This window comes from Ambystoma mexicanum, chromosome 13 (assembly GCF_040938575.1).
Source record: "Ambystoma mexicanum isolate Mex_15411 chromosome 13, UKY_AmexF1_1, whole genome shotgun sequence".
Lineage (NCBI taxonomy): Eukaryota > Metazoa > Chordata > Amphibia > Caudata > Ambystomatidae > Ambystoma > Ambystoma mexicanum.
In genome coordinates this window covers 239277868-239293733 of record NC_090938.1, presented here as the reverse complement: position 1 = coordinate 239293733, position 15866 = coordinate 239277868, and positions in this window count along the sequence as shown.

Genomic DNA, 15866 nt, shown 5'->3' with positions numbered 1-15866 from the left:
AGATTGGAGTGCTAATTTGAAACTTATGCGCTGCACTGGAAAAGAATTTGGCAGCGCTAGCACTTTCCTCCAGAAACGTCCCATCTTTTCCCATTTTTGCCATGAGAAGTTTAATAATGTCTCACTTCTGTAAGTCATTATTGGTATTACTTTTTGTCGGTAAAAGTTGATAAATGGTCTGAATGAACATTTTCCATATTTTTGATGAATCATTATTCCCTTGTCGAGCAAGGGAATCAATTTTGGTTGTCAAGTGGGACGACCATTCTTTGTTTCCTATATGCTGATCTAACCATATACCAAGGTATTTAATAGTTTTTACCTTTTCTAATTTCGTGTTGCCTAGGTAAATTCTTTGTTCTTTCTTTTTATTCCTTGAACTGTTCAGTAATGGCATTACTTGAGATTTCGCTAGACTAATGGTTAAGTCGTTTTCTTTTGCGTACTCATGTAAGGCATTGACACTTTTTTGTAGACCTATTTGGGTTTTATCAAGCAACACTAAGTCGTCTGCATACATGATCCATTTTACTGGAGTTCCATTTAGGATCGGTGTCGTAAATCTCCCCCCGTCTCACCTGTGATCGGGATCTCCCTTGTTCGGCTGCAGGTCTCTTCCTGTGGATGGTTCGGGTCTTGAATAGGCTCGCCCGAGCCTCGTCAGGTTGCAGGACGCGTTCAGAGTTCCGGGAAGTTCGTGGTTCCAGGGTATCCAGGATTAGCGATGAACAAGTAAGTAGGGGGGAAAATCCAGGAACGGGATAAAAGGCAAGGAAGGAAGTAAGAGGATCAAAGGAAGCCAATGTAGCGAGTAAGCACACGTCGGGTTACTACCGAAGATAGCGTTGAGACGCGCGGACCCTCAGGGGCGTGACCAATTTATAGTACGTGCCACGACGTGAAAGCTAGTGCATAGCACGGAGCTTGGTACGGCCATATTGGGAGGAACAAGGAGTACAAGCCCTTCGTGACAATGACCATGAGGTCCAGAAGGGGCAATTTCGCCGGGTCATGACAGCATGCCCCCTCCGAAGATTGGTTCCTCCAGGCTTGCCTGGGTGAATAAGATGGAATCTTCTGAGCAAACGAGGGGTCTTTAAATTAGAAACTGGTTCCCATGTTCTCTCACTAGGGGGGTAGCCTTTCTACTCGACCAGATATTGTAGTCGACCCCTCCTAGAGTTGATTTTCACGGAGACGTTTAAGTACTGCTTTTACATGTTCTTCATGTTCTCAAGGAGTCCTTGGAGAAGATCAATATGTCATCCAAATAGACGATAACATTGAGAAATAACATGTCAGAGAACACCCTATCCATAAAACGCTGGAAGACTGCGGGAGCATTAGTCAGACCAAAGGGCATGACTGGGTATTCAAAGTGACCAAAGGGTGTTCTAAAGGCTGTTTTCCATTCGTCTCCTTCCCGGATACGGATCAAATGGTAAGCACCTCAGAGATCCAGTTTCGTGAATATCACTGCACCTCTCACCGCTTCAAGGATATCCGAGATCAGGGGTAGTGGGTATCTGTCTTTCAGGGTGTATTGATTTAGGCCCCGATAGTCCAGGCAAGGTCTGAGCTCTTTGGTATCTTTTTTTGGAACGAAGAACAATGAAGCACCAGCTGGTGATTTTGAAGGTCTTATGGTGCCGTTCTCAAGATTAGTGTCTAGGTATTCCGGGAGGGCTCTCTTTTCGGGTTCTGAAAGGATAAACATCCTGCCAAAGGGAATCACTGCTGAGGGTTCAGTATCTATGGCACAGTCTTCGGGTCTATGTGGAGGTAAGGCTTGAACAATGGCAGTAGAGAATACATCAGCATACCCTTGATAGATCTCTGGAACTTGTACAATATTGGAAACCATGAGTGGTGTCTCTGGAAATCTTGGTAGACTTATAGGGGCTGTGACTGAGGTATCCAGGTTTAAACAATGGTTCTTGCAGAACTCCGAGCCCAGGTATAAGGATCCGGCCGTCCAGTTAATATATGGATTGTGCCTTTGTAACCAGGGCATGCCCAGAACCAAGGGGTAATGGGCTGATTTTATAATGTCAAACACAATCCTTTCTTGATGATGATTTATGGAAAGATGGATCTCCCTTGTTTGCAGACTTATGGGTCCTGACGAAAGAGGTCTTCCGTCAATTGCTTCCACTGGCTGTGAAAAACTTCTTGCTTCATATGGAATGTTATGACTTCTGACCCAATCTTGATCAATGAAGACTCCCATTGCTCCGCAATCCACCAAGGCCACTATGGGGTAGGCCTTGTCCTTGGATAGCGATAAAAAGGCCTGTAATATCACCAATTTGTTTTGTCCAGGAGAGTTCAAGGATGGAATTGATGTGGAGCAAACATCGCTCTCCCGGAACCTTGCTCCATTTAGGATCGGGAGCTGGCGTTTCCCGAGAGTCGGGGAGGAACCAGAGGACACTCTTAAACTAGATGTTTATCTGAGGCACAATACGCATGCATAAGCCTGTGTGTATCCTTCTTAACCTTTCCTGCTGGGAAATTGGTCCACGAAAGGCTCCAAGTTGCATGGGTTCAGAATCAGTGCTCGGATTCTTGGCAGATTCTGTCCTTGTAGTATTCTCTGGGGAGTTTCTTTGAATTGAGACTTTATTATTTTTCTTTTCGGCCTTTCTTTCTTGGATTATGAAGTCTATTTGCATAGACAAGTCCAGGAGGGCCTGGAATGAACTAGGGCGTGCCACCCTGGCTAATTCGTCCTTAATCTCTTCATTTAGACCTCTGCGAAACAAGGTAAAACTGGCTTCCAGGGACCAGTCCGCCTCTTTGGCTAGCTGTTGGAATCTGGTAACATAGATCAACAAGTCTTGGGATCCTTGTTGGAAGTCAAGTAACTTCTCTTGAGCACCGTGGACCAGCTCTGGACGTTCGAACATGGTCTTGAGTTCCGCGATGAACCCTTCATAATCATCCAGGAGAGCATCCCCTGAATTGAGTAAAGGAGTGGCCCATGTAAGGGCATTACCGGAAAGATGCGATATTATGAAGCCCACCTTAGCCCTAGGAGTTGAGAAATAGTAGGGCTTGAAGGTAAAATGTACCAAACAGGAATCCAGGAATCCACGTAAGGTCTTTGTTGAACCGTCGTATTTATCAACCACTCCTCCCAATAATACGCTGTCCTTGTTCGCGGAGTCACGTGACAAGACAAGCATTCTTAGCGCCGCATTCTCGGCTTTTAAATTCTGCATCTCTGTGGAAAGTTCTTGCATTCCGCGCAACAGGTCCTGAATAGCATTCTCCATCCACGATTAGCGATGAACGAGTAAGTAGGGGGGAAAATCCAAGAACGGGATAAAAGGCAAGGAAGGAAGTAAGAGGATCAAAGGAAACCAATGTAGAGAGTAAGCACACGTCGGGTCACTACCGAAGATAGCGTTGAGACGCGCGGACCCGCAGGGGCATGACCAATTTATAGTACGTGCCACGACGTGAAAGCTAGTGCGTAGCACGGAGCTTGGTACGGCCATATTGGGAGGAACAAGGAGTACAAGCCCTTCGTGACAATGACCACGAGGTCCAGAAGGGGCAATTTCGCCGGGTCATGACAATCGGAGGATTTGTAATCAGAGTATTTCGGTTTGTATGGAAGTGTGAAGTGTAAAGGTTATAAAGAGTAGCTGCCAACGGGCAGCCTTGCTTCAAACCATTCGGGGTAGGGATTTCTTTTGATATGGCACCAGTTTGCGATAGACGTACTCGTATGTTGGTTTTTGAGTATAAAGCTTTTATGGGCTCCAGAATTTCTGTAGGGCAATTCCATGTTGTAAGTTTTTGCCATAGCTTTTGTCTATTCACGCTGTCAAAGGCCATTTGGAAATCAATAAAGACTGTCTTTGTTCTTATTGCCTCTAATTTAGGCAAATTTTGGAAGAATAGATTAATATTCGTTCCTAGTCCTTTAGTGAAACCTGTTTGTCTCGGGTCGCGCCTATTAGTTGTTCTTATCCATTCTGTTAATCTATGTTGTAAGATTGCTCTGAATATTTTTCTTAATCGATCTAAAAACGCTATTGGATGATAGTTTGTTGGTGAGTTTCTATCCCCTTTTTTAAAGATATGTATTAGTAGTGCGGCTTTCGAAGTAGAGGGAATTTGTTTCTGTTTAATGATGGTCTGGAAGAAGTGCTCACAGAGTTTGGACCAGGCTTCTGGGTTTATTTTTAAGATTTTGTTGTTCAGTCCTTCAGGCCTTGGCGCACGTGAGGTGTTGAGGTGCGTGATGATCGTTAGAATTTCTTTGTAGGACCATTCAAATTACCATGAGTTGTTATCGGTTTGATGTTCTTTATGTTGTATCAGATCTTCATTTTTATTTTGATGAATCTTGGTGAAGTGGTCAGTCCAGTCTGCTTCTCTTACGTCTGTTGTAAGCCAATCTTTATTCTGATTGCTGTTGTTTAAGAGGTTCCATAGTTCTCTTGAATTTCGCTGGTTCAGTACTGCCAACATAAGTTCTGCGTCAAATTGCATCTGCATAGCTTGCAAGCTTTTTTGCCAATTTCTGTATTGTTGCTTATAAGTTTTAATTGCCTTTTTTTTCTTTGGGTTGTAAATTCTCGGCCGTATTTGTGATCTTAATGTTTTTTTGTTTGTTCACCATTTCTTTATTATGCACATGAGTATGGGGTTGCTGATATGGTCTTGGTTTGTTATTTGGCTTTCTATATGGGCGAAGGAGCCATTCGTAATTTATCTTAAGTTGATCACTCATTTTGGTAGCCCTAAAGGTTTCTAGCAAGTTAGGCTCTGCTCGTCTGTTATACAGAGACGATTTATGCCATGGTCTAATTCTAGGCCTGGTAATATATCGTTGTATAGACGCCTCTGCTTTTCTTTCTACGTCAGAGTTAAAATATTGTGATCGCTAGTAGGATTCTCAACAATTTCCATCCTGTCCATCTCAGCCAAGAGTGAGTGCGTTGCAAAGATGTAGTCTAAATAGGCACTAGCCTTGCCTTTTTGCCATGTCCTCCTTGGCAGTCTGTCTCCTTGAACTTGCCCATTGAGAAGTTCAATGTTTCTTGAGAGACATTCTTTTTTCAAGTTTTGGCTTTCTTTGTAAGTTTGAGTGGGATATCAGTGGCTATTTTTGTGAGTAGGTGAATCTTCAAATCACCACAAATAATTGTGTAATTGTTTGGAAAGTGGTTTCCCAATTCATCTATTGCGGAGAATATGACGTCCATGAAGCAGTTATCATTAATGGTCATTGGATTCCAAATGACATTGAAAATGTATAGTATCTTCTGAGGCCGCTGTTCGTTGTTCGTAGTCATGTTGTTAGCAGTGTTTGGGGTCTTTTCTAATGTAATGGTCTGTATAAAGGAATTCCGATTGGTAGTCTCTAGCACATGTAAATTGGCAGATGCTTTGATCATTGTCAGTAGTCCTGAAGATGGGCGTCCCTTCCGGCGCGTAATTGCTTGCTGGGTTCATAAATACTGTATAACCATCACATATTGGTTGCTCAGTAATCCAAGTTTCTTGGAGACATATTATTTCTGCATATGTTAAGTTGTAATTTTTCCCCTCGGATAGTTGTCTGGACCCACGTGAATTCCAACAACTTAGTTTCCAAGGAGTTTTTATTGTAGTGTCATTACATTATGCTTTCTTATTTGTCTTGGATGTATTCCTTTGTGGATGTTTAGTCTTTTTCCAATACAGTGTTTCCAGTTTTATCTTATTTTCTAACATACTTGTATTAAGGCAACCAACTTTTTCTCCGCTTCCATGGTTGTTTACTTTGGTATGAGTCACCTCGAAGCCTAATGAATAGAAGGTATTTGTTGCTTCTATTATGTCTTCCACTATTTTTCACGATTTTAGATGTACTGCCACATTATCCGTTTGATTTTCATAGAGGAATTGAATTGTTTTAATGTCATCTGATCTAATCGAGTTCAGGTGTGGAATTGCATGTAGTAAACATAATATGTTTGTTCTATTCAGCACTAAATCATCTTGTCTTTCCCAGAGCAATCTAATATTGATTATATTTTCCGAGTAAGATCTTCTAGGATCATCAAATATTACGAAATTTGGTGATGTTTCTAGTCTTTCTCTATGTATTGGTGGTTCAATGTGGTGGTGATTATAGGATCGCCGTATAACTTTATTTTGCCCTTGGATTCTAAGAAGGTTTCTAGGTCTGTGTCAGATATTGGGCCTCATTACGACCCGTCGGTGTCGGAATGAAGGGGGCCGGTACGGGACCGGCCCCCTGCATTCCGACAGGGCTGATTACAAGCTTCCCATCGCGGGACCCAGATTGCACGCCTGGTAAAACCAGGCGAGCTTTGCGGGCCCCGCGAGGGGAAGAAGGAGGTAACAACGGGACAGTTGTAATCTGCCCGTTGTTACCTCCATCCCCATTCACATTGAGCCCTATGGGGGCTCAAATGGGAATGGGGAATGGTTCCTGCAAGGAGGAATGACCGGGTCCTCCAATGTTGGAATAACCCAGTTATTCAATGCAGGAACTCAGTAAATGAGCCCGGTTTGGTTGCAGCCATGGAGCTAATAGCTCCCTGGCTACCGCCAAACTCGTAATTGGGCCATTATGTCGCAGGTTAAATCACTATTTGGAGATGTTGTTTGTCTTTCTCTATGGTTTGGTTGTTGTCTCGAGTGATTTTGTGATGTACTCATGGTTTTAGTTTTCACTTGGGAGTACATAGAGGTATCAAGTTCTGTATCTGATATTTCCTCACATGTTTACGTTACCTCCACCTTTTATGGGATTGGACCATTCCATACACAGTCTTCGTCAATGAGAGATGTGTCCTATTATACAGTATGCTCGTCTCCTGTTATATTGAGGTTTTCATCATCATCATCTTGTATTGAATAGGTTGATAAGATTCATTATATTTTGTTGCTCTAGCTCTTCGTCAGTTAAAATTGCGATTGGTGATTCCTTATTTGCTTTGTTCATCCTAGCTACATGTGTTGGTTTCTGGACTAGTAATTTTTTTGTCACCATTTTTTGTGTTTGATCTGTATTCGGTGGTGGCATCTTTATGTTTCTCAAGAAGGCCCGAGATCCTTTCGTGTAGTTAAGATCGGTTTGCTTTGGAAGGAACGCTTATGTGTTCTTGGGCCTCATGCCACTTCTACAGTCCTGGGATCTCCTCTGAGGTGAGTGCTCCTTGGTTCTCTGGGAGTGTAGGCACACTGATGCATAGTGGTTGATCTTTCCACACTTGTAGCACGTGGTGCCGTATGTCAGGCAAGGTTCCCCTTTGTGTTGCTGGCCGCTGCACCACAGGCACTCCTTGGGTTTGTTTGCGGACTGCCCTTGTTGGGATTTGTTTTGCCGCAGAGCATTGATGGTGGTCGTGCTGTTCGTGGCGTTTCCATGTCTAGTGGCAGGCGACAAATCATCTGTTCAATTTCTGCCACATGCTCATCTGTCCTTTCCCGTTGTCGCCCATCGTCAGGATGGTGTCAAGCGGGAGACTCAAGCTTTTCGGAAGAGAGGCCATGCATGACCTGTTGTCTGACTGCAAATTCGTCGTCGGGGAAGTCTCAGTCGATAGCCATCACTCGCAGCCGACCATGGAAGTCGTCAATGCTTTACTGTGGACGTTGTCTGGCCTGGCACATTTTTAACCGTTCGAAGTCGGCGCTTAGCTGGTGCTTGAATTTCCTCATGAGGACATCCTTTGCTGTCTCATAGTCATCTTCTGTGCCTCGATTTGGGAGTGTGTTGAACAGTCTCAGCGCCATGGTGCCTAAGGTTGAGCATGAGGAATGTCCTTTTCTTCTTGTCGGCCGTGATGTCATGTGCCTTTAGACTCAATTCAAATTGCTGGACCCATAGCTCACAGCGGAGCCCTGCGCGGGGACCGAAATGCTTGAAAGGCTTCATGAAAGTGCCCTGTGTGGTATCTAACCATGTGGTGGTGTCTGGGTTCTGGTACTGTTGCCTGGGCGGCAACGTTGTCAGGTCTTCTGCCATGGTGTGGTCTTGGGCAGTCGTCCGGGAGTGGGGCACTCAAGGAAGCACGTGTGCAGGTTGCCGTTCTTGGCAAGGTTCAGCTCTGTGGTCCACGTGCTGAGCAACGTGCAGCCTTCGATGTCCTTGCCTGGTGGGCTGGGGTGAGTGCCACTAATGGGGTGTAGGGTTGGCTCTGTCCCTGTCCGGTGGCTGCTGGCTTGAAGGCTGCCAGGGCTTAAAGTTCACTGCTATGATAGTGTTGGTGCCTGTAGGCAGGTGTGAATAGTTACTGTCAGGTGTGCCAGTGCTTGGTGTAGGCCTGGCTGTGAGGGTCTGGAGGCCACGTGTGTTCCCTGGGACCTTGGGTGAAGGACACAGTGTTCGCAGGCACATGTCACTGTTTCTCACTTACTTTAGTGCTCCGGCATGTGTGCCGTGCCTCTGGCACCGTGTTGGGGTAAGGACGCGACTCCGCAGTGAGTCTGCGGGCCCTGGGGGTGCCTGGAACACAGGAAAAAGGTTGTGGCACTGTAGCGCTGCCAGATCAGGTGGGCACCGCAGCGGGTGGGCTCTGGTTCTCCTCCTCATCGCCAGTGTGATGAGGGGCCGTGGGGACAGGCAGGGCTGTGCATGCGGGACGCGCTGTGCTGGCACACAATGAGGGACAACTGACACAGTGGCTCCAGAGTCAGAGCGTAGACTGCCTTCACAGCCTTTCCCGCTCACTTTTATTATCTTGTCCACGTGGTCTGTTTTGACCGGCTCGTCATGAGTCACGAGGACATCACAATTAGCAATCCGACATGGTGGACTCGAGCGTGCATTTGCGTTGTCTCAAAAGAAGCTTTCCTGTGCGCATGCACCTGAATGCATACTGCACATTGCTGGCTTCACACCAAGCTATCACAGTGCGGCTTGTACCACGTGTATGTTTTTCCATGGATCAAAGATACTGAAAAGGAAAGAAAAATATAGACTCTGTATGCAGAACTGTGGAAACCACAATGGGAACTTGCTTCTTTCAAAATATTGCACTCATCCAAATTCCCCTCTCCTCCCTCTCTCGCCTCACCTTCCATCCCTCTCTTCTGTCCCTCAGACATACCACACTCTCAGCTTCTCCTCTCACCTCTCCTTGCCTTTCAGTGCACCACTCTCCCCACCTCTTGCTACGCCTCTCTCCTAACCTCTCGGTAAGCTTCTCTCCTCACCGCTCACTCCACCCCTCTTCTCATCTCTGACTAAACACCTCTTCTTACCTCTCATTATACCCCTTTTTTCTCTACTTCTCACACCCCTCCTCTAACACCCAACGCAGGGATATGCTGCCTTGCTCACCCAATATACGCACTCACACTATTCCCACCCCCTGTCTCCTCTCTTGCATTCTTCTTCTCCTTGCATGCAATCCTACACCCCCCTACTATCCTTTATCCCTCCCAACACTCACTCCCTCTCACTCGATTTACTACCCTCACTCCCCCTTCCTATCTCCCACTCTTCCTTCAATACCATCATCACCTTCACAAACACTCTCTCATTCACTGCTTCACTCTCACAAACTGGTACCTTTCTCCCTCAAAAATACCTTACCTGTACTCTTCTTCAATTCTTCCACCACCTCATCAGCATTCCACTCCTCAGTCCATACTCCTTCTGATCACTCAATCTACCCCCACGCCTCCTGACCTCAATCCTGCAACTCACGTTCTGCTTTACATTCTTTCCACTTTTAGAACTCACCTGACCCTAACGGCAAATCTGTGCTTGACCTTTCCACAGCAGCTGGGTTACCCAGTAAAAGCTTTAAAAAACCCTCTAAGCCCCTACCCCTTTTCCAGCAGGGTTTTGTTGGCAATGTATGGTGGTTTCCTTTTCGCTTCTCTAGTGTGCTCTGGATCTGGAATTTCATTTTGTATGTTAATGTGATGAGTTCTGTACTTTACTGAAGTTCTGGACGCTGTAAGTTTGTGGGAAATTGTTTGTATTACTTGCTATTATTTCCGTTACCCTTTGTTTGGTTCCTGTCCGGGACTTCTTGGTTTCTCCCAGGTGTATAGAGGGAGTGAGATGAGATAGGCGTGTGTCTCGCAGGGGGAGGGGGAGGGAGGAATTGACTGCAGCTGGGACAAGCTGCACTTTTAAGTAAGAGTTTTTTTATTGCTTATTATTCTCTAAATAGTAAAGGAGCTATAACAAATGCAGTTTATTTTGGAAGATCAACTAGTTGGTACTTGAAACCCAGGCACAATTGAAAATCTGATATGGTTCGGGTAGAATCTCGCATTGTAGATATCCTTGATGACAAAGCCATATGTATAAGTAAGTAAAATTGAAAAACATGTTTGTATTCACTTACCTTTGTGTAACCCGGGATGGTATGTATCATTCTAACAGGGAGACAGGTGTAAGTGGCCACCACAAAACACTTAACTTGACATATACTGTTACTTTATGGGACTGGTTGACTTCTGGGTCCCTATAAAAACTTCATTTGGCCCCCCTAACTCCTGAACCAAAAGTGGATTCATGAGATGTTACATGGTCAATTATGTGTTTGTTTTGTGTAATTTTGTTGAAGATTGTGTTGACGGTATGAACTGTATCATTGATTGTATGTTTTATACCTTTTTTTGGGGTAGGATAGAAATAATGTTTGTGCTCTCTATTTCCTCTCTGCTTATGGTTTGCTGTCCATTGGATTTCAAATTTTTTGCTGTGCTTTCTGAATTAATTATATGTTTTTTTCTACTACAAAAAATAATCTCAAATGTTTCTTTGAGAAATAATGATTTAGAACTCCTTTTCTGTTTTCCAATTGATGCTCCTGTGGTTCTAGTATGAGGCACATCTGCTTTTCCGTTCCCCTCTCCACGTTATGCCCTTAAACCACTCCTTACCTGTCTCTGGGGTCCCTGCTCTTCCTGGTTTCAAAGATCACCCTGGGTGTGCCGCAAGGAAAAAAAAGAGTAGGTCAGGATGAGAAAGTAGTAACCAAGAGAAAGACCCAAACCCCTTTAGAAAGAAACACTAGGTTGAAATATATACAACGCGATACAAGGATAGACAAACAACTACAATGCTGGTCTACGGTCCCTTTTAGTGCAAGAGTGGCAAGATGATATTAGATATGCAGTCTCTGGTACACCAGCAGTTTCATATTTTATTTTAAAAATGGTAAAACATACTGAAACAGGGAAACTTAAACCCAGCTACAACTAAACTTAAGTAACCTGATATAAACTAGGCCTCCTTCGCCAATCAAGAACACCAGAAGTTAAGTAGTTTACATGTAGGTTTATTCTCTTAGTTATTAAGTAGAGAAAGCACTGGGACATCCATCTAGCCCAGCAGCTTAGGTCCAACTGACACCAGTAGAACACAAAACATACATCAACATTCCACCAGAGTGCCAGTGACATCATCATACCAACGCTCCACCTAGAATGTTAGTGACATCACCACCATCACAACACTCATAGCCATAATCAATCACAGCACAGATTATGACATATGTCCCTCTCTTCAACCAACACAACACTCATAGCCATAATCAATCACAACGCAGATTATGACATATGTCCCTCTCTTCAACCAACACAACACTCATGGCCATGATCATGACCAGCACAGATTATGACAATTGCCCCTCTCTTCAATAACACCAACTGGACCCATGGTAGGAATCCACCATAAGTGCAAATACCAGAAATGTTATAGCTCAGAAACCATTTTTACTCCCCCTGAGCCCAAACCACTACACCCCAAGATCTAACCAAGATCTTAACTGGAAAACCGAAAAACTAACTCAAGCGCAAGCTCTCCCCAGAACCTGAGCCCACTCAGCTACAAACCCGCTGAATGAACCACAACATGGAAGAACCAACACTCCGCTATCAACCAGCTAAATAACAACAAGGAGAAGGAACCCAGAAATAAAACTCATGACCAAAGATCATCTGGCTGCCCCTTAACCTAGATACAGGCAGCACCACCATGAAGAGATGTTTGGTACATCTCTTCACTGCCCCTTGAATGACCAGACAGCACCTAGCTACCCTTACCCAAAACATAAACAGCACCTCAAAACCCCTTAAGTACAGCAATGGCAACTAACTAACTACCCCTAACCGAGCCCTAGACAGCAGCTACATAAACCCTAAATCAACAACAGCACCTCGCTGCCCAACCAACGACCAACAGCACCTGACTGTCCTAAAATCAACACACCTTGCTACCCCACCTAACAGCATGTGGACAGCATCTCACTGCCCCTACAACCCTAGACTACACCTCGCAGCCTCTAAAACAACCAGGGCTCCTCACCGCCCCTAAAACAACCAAACACCAGAAACAACCAGACCCAGAAACAACCAGATTGCACCTCACTAAACTCTAAAACAACCAGGGCGCACTCGCAATATGCCCCTAAAACAACCAAACAACACCTCATTGTCCCTAAAAACACCAAACAGCACCTGACTGTCTCACTGTCCCTAAAAACACCAGAAACAACCAGACCGCACCTCACTAAACTCTAAAACAACCAGGGCGCACTCGCATATGCCCCTAACACAACCAAACAACACCTCACTGTCCCTAAAAACACCAGAAACAACCAGACCGCACCTCACAGTCCCTTGAAACACAGACAGCACCTCAATAACCTAACACCTCGCTACCCCACCTAACATCATATAGACCGCATCTAGGCGACACCTCACTATCCCTACAACACCAGACAGCACCTCACTGCCCCTAAAACAACCAGACTGCACCTCACAGTCCCTACCACACCAGACAGCTCCCAACTGCCCCTACAAACGACCAGACAGCACCTCACTGTCCCCTCCGAACTACCCCTACAAACGTCCAGACAGCACCTCACTATCCCCATACACCAAACAGCACCTGACTGTCCCTAAAACACCAGAACACAACCAGGCAGCACCTCACTGCCCATAAAACAACCAGACAGCACCTCCATAAACCCCAAACCATCCCTACAAACACCAGACAACACCTCACTGCCCCTACAAACTACCAGACAGCACCTCACTGTCCCAACACAACACAGTACCTGACTGTCCCTAAAACGCCCAAAACACACCAGAGCACGACCAGACAGCACCTCACTAAACTCTGAAACAACCAGGGCGCACTCGCAATATGCCCCTAAAACAACCAAACAACACCTCATTGTCCCTAAAAACACTAAACAGCACCTGACTGTCCCTAAAAACACCAGACATCACCTCACTGTCCCTAGAACACCATGCAGCATCTCACTGCCCCTAAAAACAACCCGACAGCACCTCCCATTCCCTGAAAAACGCCAGTCAGCACCACACTGCCCTTTAAAATGACCAGCACCTAACCACCCTTTAAATTAACCAAGCAGCACCTCACTGCCACTTTAAATTCCCAGGCAGCACCTCACTACCCCTTAAAAACCCTAAATGGTACCTCACTACCTCTTTAAAACATTCCAGACAGCACCTCACTGCCCCTACAAACTACCAGACAGCACCTCACTGTCCCATTTAAAACCCTAAATGGTACCTCACTACGTCTTTAAAACATTCCAGGCAGCACCTCACTACCACATAAAATTGCCATGGAGCACCTCACTACCCCTTAAAACTCCAGAACATCCACACATAACCAGAGGACATGCCCCTACAAACCACAACCAACAGAACACACCCACAGGACAACATGTGAATCCCAAGAAAATCATTTAAAATAAAGTCATGGCGCCAAGGTTCTTGCGCCACCCCCCAAAATATCCAAGAAATGCACAACATAAATGCAAATCCTCTGCGTCACAATTCCTGCACCAATACCAGCATGTGCATGAAGTGAAAGCACCTCACTGTCCCCAAAATTGACCATACAGCGCCTCACTACCCCTAAAAGTACTGGCATCATCCACACATAACCAGGGGAAATGCCCCTACGAACACGACAACAAAACACTGCAGGACAACATGTAAAACCCACATTAAGCGATACCCAGATCAAGTCCATGGCGCTAAAAACCCTGCGCCAAACCCCAACATGTCCCTTAAGTGCAAAACACAAAATGCATGGCAAGTAATTGTAAAGTAATTGTAAATGCAAAAATGGATGCAAGTGACATGGCGCTGAAGTCCCTGCGCCATACCCCCACCCACATGTCCAACCTGCAAAGGAAACATTGCATAAACAACTTACAATGTCCCATGGACCCCACACCCACGAGTCCATAGTGAAAACCCAAAGGCATGTCCTAACAGTAGGCCACACACATAAACACGACATCAGTACATAAATGACAGGCCATAAACTGCTAACATCAACCCAGGACCCAAACCAAATTGTACTAAACCCAGAGGCCACAACGTAAACACAAACAGCATTAACCAATACAACCGGCCTCACCAAACATGTACCTCTATTTAGTGACTTGTCGGATCCTTCATCACGTTACTTATTCCCCACTGGTCCGGATCCAGCGCCCGCCACCTTGCCAGCCTTCTTGTGAAATTACCTGCAAGTGGCATCCACCGTCTTCCAGCGCACACCCTGTAGACGTCCATCAATCCAGACACGATCACCGAGCTTCCCTCCATTTCCAGTAACAAATGACTTCTAACATCAATGCCATCCGACCTTGCTAGCCTTCTTGTGAAATCACCTGCAAGTGGCATCCACCGTCCTCCAGCGCACACCCTGTAGACGTCCATAAATCCAGACACGATGACGGAGCTTCCCTCCATTTCCAGTAACAAATGACTTCTAACATCAATGCCATCCACTCCCTCCCATTGTGCCAAAAAGTCACTTATTTCATTACTGCCCGGACTATTTGTGGAGCACGAAACTGGCAAATGTCCCACTCCAACAGCTGAGCATTTCCGAAACACAACAGTTCCCACATCCAGCACCGGCGTAACCCTCATGAGGAACGTTGCGTTCCAAACAAATGCCAGAGAGGCATTCAACGTTGCGTTCCAGCTGATGTTGCTGGAACGCCAGTCCGAACGCGAGTCCTCCTCCAATCAGCGTTGGCCCTCCTACAGCCGACGTCATCATAGCTGCTCCCGACACCATGAAAGCAACATCGCTGCCTGGACCTGTTGCTCCAGCCAGCCTCACGCCTGCAGTCCGGCGCTCTGTTGTTTCTTTATGTTCAATAATAGCTCGCAGAGCACTTTGTCCGGTGGCCTCTGTGCTCCTACCCACAGCAGAAATGCCCACATTAATACGGCGCCGCCCGCCCACCGCAACTGGGACCCCTTCATCACCCATCCTGCCCATCCAACACAATGGGGCAACCTGAGCCTCAGCAACTGCTGCGCCCCCGTTCTCCGGTTCCAACGCAGAGCGCCCGCCAGCAACTTTCACTGGCCTATTTCCAGTCCTGCACCGACCTAAGTGCAGCACCTCCGGCTCACCTGCAGAGCGCTTACCAGCCATTGAGCGCTCCGTCAGACTCTGGACAGCCCCAGCAAAGTACACGAATCACCGGCTGCTCCAGGCAATGGGCCACCTCAGCCCCGGCGGCACCTGACCATGGATAGCTCCTCCTCCGCTCCTCGGTACAAATCCCAAATCGTCCTGGGACCACAACCAATTCTTCTCAGCTCTGCCTCAGAACTCACAGGGCCCTCGTAGTTGGGCCCTACCACTGCCTCTGTCACCGCTTGCTGTGAACCCTCAGAATCCCCCACCTGGATCCTGGCCTGGACCTTCACTGCACCGCCCGGCCTGCACCTTGTTTCTGCTTGATGAATGGATGTCACCCTGGAAGGCAGTGCTTCTCACCTACTGCCCCTTCCCAGCAGGACCATCCTCGTCGCCAGTGATATAAACTAGGCCTCCTTTGCCAATCAAGAACACCAGA